Raw genomic sequence first — 9,446 nt, forward strand, 5'->3', positions numbered from 1 at the left:
AAAGAACTTAATAGAAAGAGTAGTGTCAAATGATTTCTATCTTAACATTGGTATTCAGTTACAATAGAATTTTTTTTTGCGTGGTACTTTGTATTAAGTTCTTTTACCTGATATTCTGATTATGGGCGCTCCCCGAAATGCGCGAATAAAAAAGTTTTAACCGAAAGTGGTCTGTCGTCAGAGACCAAAAAGCGGTGAAAAAGGCGTTTACAGTATTCACTAAATAATCGCAGGCACATTCTGCGACTTTATGTCCCAATCGAATGACAGTAAATTTTTTTTATTTTCGATGAAATTAATGTTTGATTTTCGAATGCCCCTTCGATCACCATATCGTTGTACTATTATCCACAAGACCTTTTCTTTTTGCTGAGGTTGCCTAGAAAGTTACAGAGAGCCAGTTCGAGTTGTAGCAGAGAAAGTTACATGTATAGTGTGTTAGAATTAGCGGTTTGATCTTGAATTTATCAGAGGGCGATCGGATTGCTACTGCGCAGGGACTTTGTTTAACCTTATCTCGTGGATTAAAGCAAGGCTAGCGGCGTTTATTAATAACCATGTTCACAAATACGGCAATGCAGTGTGTTGATCCGGGTGCGCCGATTAACTGTTTTTCCAAGAAGAGCGTGGTCAGTTAGGTCGCATATCAGGAACGCTTGCTTCGCAAAGGTGTAAGACGTGCGGGCCGAAGCAAAGATGTGCTTTCGTTGCGTTGCATTGATAATAGGGCGAGAAGTGGATGATTTCAATTTTAGTAGAAGTCATAGTGAGGTGGAGAGAAGCAGGAAATAAGTAGCAAGAATTTTGACTGACACAAGGTAAGTAAATTGAGAGAGTGAGGGCATACTTACTGTGGCGGTGCCGCTGCGGCCAGGGCTGGGCCACTCGCCTCCGCCGGCCTGCAACACGACACGAGGGGTTGTCACATCTTAGGCCGACAGTGCACGTAAACAAAGCAGCCAATACAGTTCTGTATCATAAGCACAAATGATATGGAATAGTTGGTGAATAAAATCACGTCGAAAGCTATTAAAATTTTCTTCGTTTATTACATCGTTTCGGCTACTAGCATCATCAGGTACCTGAAACTAAGATTTGAGGACCATAAAGAGAGACAGGGAACTGGCTCTCGACGTCTCAGGCATCTTAGGGTGACACATGACTGTCACAAACACAGATAAAGATGAAGTGCGACTTAAACAGATATATTTGTACAGTCGTGGACAAAACGAGCGAGACCGCTCGCCTGTTTGTTATGCTGATCTGCACAGCTTTAAAGTCTGCTACACAGCATAACAGGCAAGGCGACGAAGTGCTACCAACATACTACGCACAGGCGTGAAATTGAAACAGTATCCTAACTTTGTCAGACTGTTTTCAATCATGTGTAAGGCTATATAATGCTGATTAGTGTGTTTAACACAACACGTAAATATAAGATAGAAATGAAAGAAGAGACGCTAATTAGAATGAACTGCACTAATAAAAATGAATTTCAACTTATCGAGATAACACAACTGTTCTAGTAAGACATAGTACCCCAGATCGTTATGAATTAGCAAAATATTTTGCGCATTCGGCCGCGAAACGGTTTGTGTCAACTTTCAGACTAGTCATAGTGGATTACCGTTGCTGACCTACCATGAAAGTGTGCAAATTTAGCAATGCGTCAAGATTCATAACGAAATTCAGTTAAAAATCATTCAGTGCCACACGAAAGTCAATTCAATTATTGATAGAAGCGGAAAAAGGATGGCAGTAACAAGTATGAAATTCTACAAGAGTTTCATATTAACATCCACAGTGTGTCAGTACAGAATAAATGTAGCAATAAAACGTATTGGGGGCGCGAGAATTTCTTAAAATTGCTTTACTGCTAGTCTATCTGCCTCCGTCGAGATTAGAACCGAAAACAAACGAGACCCCCCTTGCAGTAGCAAACACCTTTCACTACGCTAATAGACAACCCAGGCAAACAGCCCTTTATTATTACCTCAGACATGAATAAGCCGGCAATTTCGCAATGAAAATGGCAAAATGATCTGCAGTTTCTGTTGCATAGAGCTTTCTGGACTCTAAAACAAGAATTTTCTACCTTTATGTCATCGCTTATGTGACAATCATTCGGGATGTTTATCGAAATAACAAAATGCTGTTATTAGCGAGTAACGGCAACGGGTTCTACACAACTTTGAAGGACAGTAACAGGTGCAAACATGTAACTCTTTTGTACCGGATGTGAATAAATAGTTGCGACTATTTAAGTTCCAACCCTCGTATAGTCTTACATATGATTGAAAACAGTCTGACAATTTTGGATAGTTCGTCAATTTCACGCCTGTGCATAGTATGTTGGTAGCACTTTGTCGCCTTGCCTGTTATACTGTGTAGCAGACTTTAAAGCTGTGCGGATCAGCATAACGAAAAGGCGAGGGGTCTCGCTCGTTTTGTCCACGACTGTACAAAAGATACAAAAAAAACAGAGTGCTTACTTAGGAAAGCATTACAATAGTTACATTAACTAAAAATGATTTTCGTGTAGATACGTTTAACAGATGATGAGGAATAAGATTAAATCACAGTTTGAGTACAGTACTGTAACGGCCGCGCGGGATTAGCCGAGCGGTCTGAGGCGTTGCAGTCATGGACTGTACGGCTGGTCCCGGCGGATGTTCGAGTCCTCCCTTTGGCACGGGTGTGTGTGTTTGTCCTTAGGATAATTTTGGTTAAGTAGTGCGTAAGCTTATGGACTGATGACCTTAGCAGTTAAGTCCCATAAGATTTCACACACATTTGAACATTTTGAACTGTAACGAAACCTTAATTTAACACAGGGGAAATGGAAACTGAGTATGACCAATTAATACTAGGCTGACTTTCTCTGTTATGTTTTTGTTGATTTCCTGTATTTCCAGAAGGTCACCTTTCTACTTTTCTTGACATAATGTAAGACTTCACATTCTACATCATATGAATGGTTTTCTGATAAAAGATGGTCACCAAAGGTCAGAGCTGTGGTAATTAGGCTACATGAACGTGAGAGAAGCTGGCTATTAAGAAGGACCTTTGCTCATCATATTTTAGCAGAAAACCATTCATATGGTGTAGAAACCATTCTGTCAAGAACAGCAGAAAGATGACCCTACTGAAAATACTGGAAAACGAGGAACACATGACGCAGAATGCCAGCCTGGTACTAAATGATCATCAAATATTAGATTCAAACTGTAAATGCATCTTATTTCTCATCATTTGTTAAATGTATCTCCAGCGAAATATTGTTTACCCCCTTTTTAATTGATGTAATTATTGTCATAGCTTGCCGCGAGGAGTGGCAACCCGATTAGAGGCGCCAAGTCACAGATTGCGCGGCCCCTCCTGCCGGAGGTTCGCGTCCTCTCTCGGGAATGGGTGTGTATGTTGTTCTTAGCGTAAGTTAGTTTAAGTAGTGTGTAAGTCTAGCGACCGATGACCTCCGCAGTTTGGTCCCTTAGGAATTCACACGCATTTGAACATTTTGTAATACTTTCCTATGTAAACGCTCTGATATTTTTGTATTTTTTGTAAAAATAATAGCTGTATAAGTCGCACTGTGTTTGCTACATTCAGTTGTCACCTGAAGATGCCTGAGAAGCCAAAAGCCGGCTCGTGAACGGATAAACATAATTTTACAGAACACTAGGAAGTGTTTTTTCTTTTTTATATTAAAGAGAATATTCGTAATTGTTATAATTTGCAAATTTCTCTCTCTGAGAACAATCCATAGGCTGCGGCAAGCCCAGTCTCAATCGTATCCACCCCCACTAGACTGTCATGTCTCTAGGTGAGCCATTGTACTGTCTCGATGGGCTGTTATCTATAAAGTATATGTCTACTCTTCCAAACTCTTAGATCTGCAGTCAACAAATCTTACGATGACTCATAACTTGCTTCTTTTTTATATGCCTAGCTTCTCTCTTACGTCATCGTATGACTGAAAGTGAGCATAGCGTAGACTGACCTTGTTTCATCGGCGGGAGCAGCTGTCGCCAGTAAGCAAACCGCCGCGACGCCGATCACCACCTGTAGACAAATACACACGTTGTGAGATGAAACTGCTTACTCTGTATATGGTGTGTCAATTTCTGGCGAACAGTTCTGACTGTGTGCTTATGGGACCTCGTAGAGGGATTTGTCCTGATATTCGTGGGCGGTTCCCAAGCAATAGAGGAACCGAGAACGTCTCAAGCACCACCATCAAGGTGCCTGGGTCGATTCCCGGCCGGGTCGTACATTTTCTCCACTCGGGGACTGGTGGTCTGTTTTCCTTATATTCTTATCCCATATAAGTGGCACCAAAACCGCCAACATGGCGTTACGTGAGAAATCGTACCAGGGTACCGGTTGACCTTAATGAATATTCCGAATGTCGAAGCACACTGTCGTATCGTCTTTCCACTTCAGAGACCGCAGTATTGGGCACGTACCGACAGCCAATACAAATGATAAATAAATGTATAAAAATTGAAAAGAATAAATAAATAAAAACTTGGTAGCTTTCAGCGAAATGCACTTATCCTGTTTGGTGCAGTTTTAAATTGTTCCTCATAATCATCATATATGGGATTTTACATATTTTTCTCTTATCAGTGATAGTTTGGTACCTTTGATCATCACCCAACAGAGACGTGAAAGATATTCTCCAGGAATAATGGTTTCAGACGCGCCTGTGTCTTCCACTCAAGTCACATTTTTTTAAAGAACTGATAGCCGGCCGGTGTGGCCGAGCGTTTCTAGGCGCTTCAGTCTGGAACCGCGCGACCCCTACGGTCGCAGGTTCGAATCCTGCCTCGAGCATAGATGTGAGTGATGTCCTTAGGATAGTTAAGTTTAAGTAGTTCTAAGTTCTAGAGGACTGATGACCTCCGATGTTAAGTCCCATAGTGCTCAGAGCCATTTGAACCCGGACGAAACCGCGCGTAATAAGCTAGTAGTCTACATGCAGCGTGACCATAATTAATGTTCCACTTTTTTTAAAGAACTGATACCTTTATAATCTAAACCGGCTACTTGTTGAAACAAACTAAAATGCTATGAAGAGGACGAATTCTAGAGTTTATTTAGATATCAAGGTCATCTGTCGCCTCCGAAGATTAAAGTGTCCTCGCTGCATAATATTCAACCTTTCTCACTTGAAAGAGGTTTCTTCAAGTTTTTTTACCAAGGTTGTACCGAGAGGTGTGATTGTCTTTTTTCAGATGTTTACCAACAAAAATTTCTCAACATTTCTGTTTTAAGCTGTCGCCAAGAGAAGAATCCTCTGACCATTCCCATCGTTCTTCTTCGTGTACGTTATATGTTCACTGTTATTCTTATCTGTTATGGTCTGATAAACGTGAACAGTGATCATGTAACAGGCCGTACAAGAGGTTTTCAGTCTTTCGTAAACGAACTGCAATTTTCCACCAACCTACACATAAATCGCAGCCTGCTTCACCCATTAAGGAGCTTATGAACTCATTCTAATTCAAGTCCTACATATTGTTCCCTCCCAAACTTGTGTTTCACATGACCGTCTCTAATTATGAGTCATTAATCCTATTCGAAGCACGACACGGTTTTAGGTTTCACGAAGTATACAACTCGGCACTTCTCTGGGAACTAGTTGCCACTCTCAAGCACCTAAACAACCATTCAGTGACATTCATAAGGGGAATTCAAGAGATGATTCCTTGGAGAATCGTGTTAATGAACCGTGTTGGCTGAATAGGGTACCTCGAAGGATTAGCGCACAATTCCATTATACAGGGTGAACCCGAACTCCACTGACAAAATTTCTAAGGTTGTTCAGGGACATTTTCTGGTATTTTGGTGTTAGGGACCGTGGTCTCTGGTGGCTCGTTGTAGAGTGATAATGTAAATATTATTTTTTCTGCTTGTTACGGCAGTTAACCTTGGTTCTGTGAAAAAGCATATAATCTGCTATCACCGAAACGTACAACTCAACACAGAGTAATGCAACAATCCCTAAACGATAAAGTACTGTGATGCGGTAGCCCCCGTCTCTGTGGGAACAGTTAAGCTTAGCTATCTTCCAGTGGATTCGTTCAAAAGGGTTCAGATGGCTCTGAGCACTATGGGATTTAACATCTGAGGTCATCAGTCCCCTAGACTTATAACAACATAAACCTAACTAACCTAAGGACATCACACACAGCCATGCCCGAGGCAGGATTCGAACCTGCGACCGTAGCAGCAGCGCGCTCCCGGACTGAAGCGCCTAGAACGTATCGGCCACAACGGCCGGCGTGGATTCGTTGAAGATATACGTGAGGTGCTGTAGGCCAAATCTTCATCAGCAAATCTATCGGTAGTAGGCCTACTGTATATAATTGTTAACGTACAACTAACACTGCCGCGAAAACAAACCCTAGACAGAACCGAGCAGTACCAAATGTAAGTAGAGTCGACATTAACATTTACAGCAGCAAATACCGTGAGTGAATGGGACAAGTTTATTTCTAAGCATGACACAACACAGCGCATACCTTCGAATTTGCACTGCTCTTCAGATATATTCGGTGCAGTACATATTGTAAGACACATGGGGGTAAGGAACCACGTCAAATATAGTTATTTTGCAACGAGTACCGGAGACCATTGGTTGCCTATACCATGATACTGAGAAAACTTCCCTGAACAACCTGAGAAATTTTGTATCTGGAGCTCTGGTTCGCCCCGTAAATCCCCGTGATAACCTCGTGGCGCAGTAACCTGGGCCTCTAACACAGCTGCAGTTTGCTGTCTAAGTTATAGTTTACTGTTGCAGTGTTAGTATAGGAGCCTCCGTATAGGGAGATATGTACAGAATTACGGACCAGTATCGGTTACATCCATGTGCACTCCTGAATCCTAAGCTCAAACATTACAACATTTCTGGAGGCAAACAAGCTTGTCCCATAGAATCAGCACGGTTTCAGAGAAAACCATTTGTGGCAAGCCAACACGCTTGTTCATTCACGTCACCTTGGAAATAAAAAATGTAGCTGAACGAGCAGATCGGGTGTTCCAAGATTTTCGAAAGACACCCGACATTGTACCATATCATCGACTACTAATTAAGACACGACCACAAGGAGGAGGAGTAGGAGATTAGTGTTTAACGTCCCGTCGACAACGAGGTCATTAGAGACGGAGCGCAAGCTCGGATGAGGGAAGGATGGGGAAGGAAATCGGCCGTGCCCTTTCAAAGGAACCATTCCGGCATTTGCCTGAAGCGATTTAGGGAAATCACGGAAAACCTAAATCAGGATGGCCGGAGACGGGATTGAACCGTCGTCCCCCCGAATGCGAGAGGACCACAAGGGATATCTTCTCAAATATCTGAGTGGCTCGAGAAACATTTAACTACCACACTCCAATAAGTTCCCATGGACGGCGATTGTTCCATGGAAACGAAAGTGACATCACGTTTGTCCCAAGGAAGTCCCATGATGCTATTCGGGGATGCTATTGTATACAGAGAAATCGCGACATTAGAAAATTGTAGCGAAGTGCTGGAAGACCTGCAGAGAGTCGACTCTTGCTGCAGGGAGTGGAAACTGGCCCTCAACAAGTGGCACGTATCGCGGGTACTCAGGCAGAAACAAGCTTTATTGTATGATTACACAATTGTAGAGCAAGGACTGGAAGCAGTTACTTCCATAAAAAAAAGTCTAGGACTATGCTTACGGAGCGATCTGAAATGGGATGGCCGCATAAAATTAATCACGAGTAAGGCTGATTCCAGACAGAGATTCAGTAGGAGAGATCTCAGGAAATGAAGTCCATCAAAAAAGGAAGTATCTCATAAAACACCCGTTCGGCAAATACTTGAATATTGCTTGTCAGTAAAGGATCAGTGCCAGATGGGACTGGCAGAGGAAACAGATATCCAAAGAAGAAAAGCATGATTAATTAAGGGTTCCTAAGAGCAGCAAGTTTAATTGCAGTTTCATTTAGTGAGCGCGAAAGCGTCGCAGAGATGTTCATCATCTACGTGGCAGACGATGTAAGAGAGGCGTTCTGCATACAGTACGGTCTAGTGTTCAAGTTCCGTGAGCGTATTTTTCTATAAGAGCCGTCCAATATATTGCTTCCTCCTATCTCGCGAAAAGACCATCAAGATGAAATTAGAAAGATTCGAGCCCACATGGACGGTTACGAGCAATCCTCTTCGCCAACTATACGCGACTGGAAAAGGAAAAGCAGGAAATGACACTGATACACAAAGTACTCGACGGCACTCGCCTTAACAGAACAGATGCAGATGTAGAATAGAATCTCTACTGTTTTCACTATACTTAAATGATTTATCAAATGGGACCAGGAGCACTAGGCCTGTAAGATTGTTGCCTGACGAAGCTGTTGTACCATCTTAAGGAGTTGCAGGAAAAAATGGCCAAATTTTTCACTCGGTGTTGTGAACGACGGCCCCCATTAAATATTGGTTAATTTTAGATAATGCCTGTAACCAAGAGACAGAATCCGCAACTGTCGGATTAGAAGATTAATAGTGAACATCTTAAACATCGTAGTACAAGTATTCAGGGATAGTACTAAGAGGGGATGTCAAATCGAGCGATCACGTAAAATAAATATTAGGGGAAAAGAATGGTAACCTTAGATTTGTTGCAAAGGTTCTGGGGAAACACAATGCATCTGTAAAGAAAATCATGTAGGCTACTCTTGTGTGACCATTTCTATTGTCCCAGTTCTTCATCGATCGAAATTAAAGATCCGCTGCTAGGCCCTTAAGAGGCCGCTAAAATGTTACAAATGCTCGGAGAAATTAAATAGGAATCTTTCAAACAAAGACGACGCCGCTCTCTTGAAATCCTGTTGAGTGAATTTAGAGAACGCGTATTCGAAGAAGAATTTGGCCCATCAAGCTCCCACCATGAGAATAAGAGAGATGATGGCACGTACAGATGCATGCAGATAGTCATTTTTCCCTGTCTCAGTACGCGAATGGAATGAGAGAGAAAAACAATAATACTGGCACAGTAAACATAACCTTCGCCCTGCATAGCGGGCTTTGCGGAATGTAGATCAGAAGATGTAGATAGTGAGTCTATGAGCAACAGGTGTATCGCTTACCAGAAGGAGAGCTCGTGTGGCAGCCATGTTGTCCTGCAGTGGTGTGCTGCTGACTTTGGGCTGCCGACGGCTTTTATAGCTCCACGCGCCGTCCCTGAACAGTGGTGAACACCCACGTGTCAGGCGGCGCTCGCCCCATGCATTTGCGACCGGGGCGCTAACGCGTGGCCTTGCTTGTCTTACGTGTTCGAGACACAGGAGGCGTTAATGAACCAGGCACCGGCCTCTGAAATGGCGACGGAAATGCCTGTCCTGTGCCCCTCACCAAGGTCTGGCACCTCTCTACATGTGTTTGCGACAGCTGCTCCAGTTCCCCAGCTGCTTCTCTA

The 9,446-nt window shown here is 42.8% G+C and overlaps 1 long non-coding RNA gene across 1 annotated transcript; it reads right to left on the minus strand.

The window, feature by feature from the left end:
* Positions 1–850: 850 nt before the first annotated feature.
* LOC124613212 lies at positions 851–9,161 on the minus strand. The gene is made up of 3 exons (XR_006979624.1): positions 9,118–9,161; positions 4,001–4,062; positions 851–899 (listed from the first exon to the last, which is right to left on the minus strand). It is a non-coding gene; the product is annotated as an uncharacterized LOC124613212 (long non-coding RNA).
* Between the last annotated feature and the right edge of the window lie 285 nt (positions 9,162–9,446).

The sequence above is a fragment of the Schistocerca americana genome, chromosome 4, assembly GCF_021461395.2.
Source record: "Schistocerca americana isolate TAMUIC-IGC-003095 chromosome 4, iqSchAmer2.1, whole genome shotgun sequence".
Classification (NCBI taxonomy): Eukaryota; Metazoa; Arthropoda; class Insecta; order Orthoptera; family Acrididae; genus Schistocerca; species Schistocerca americana.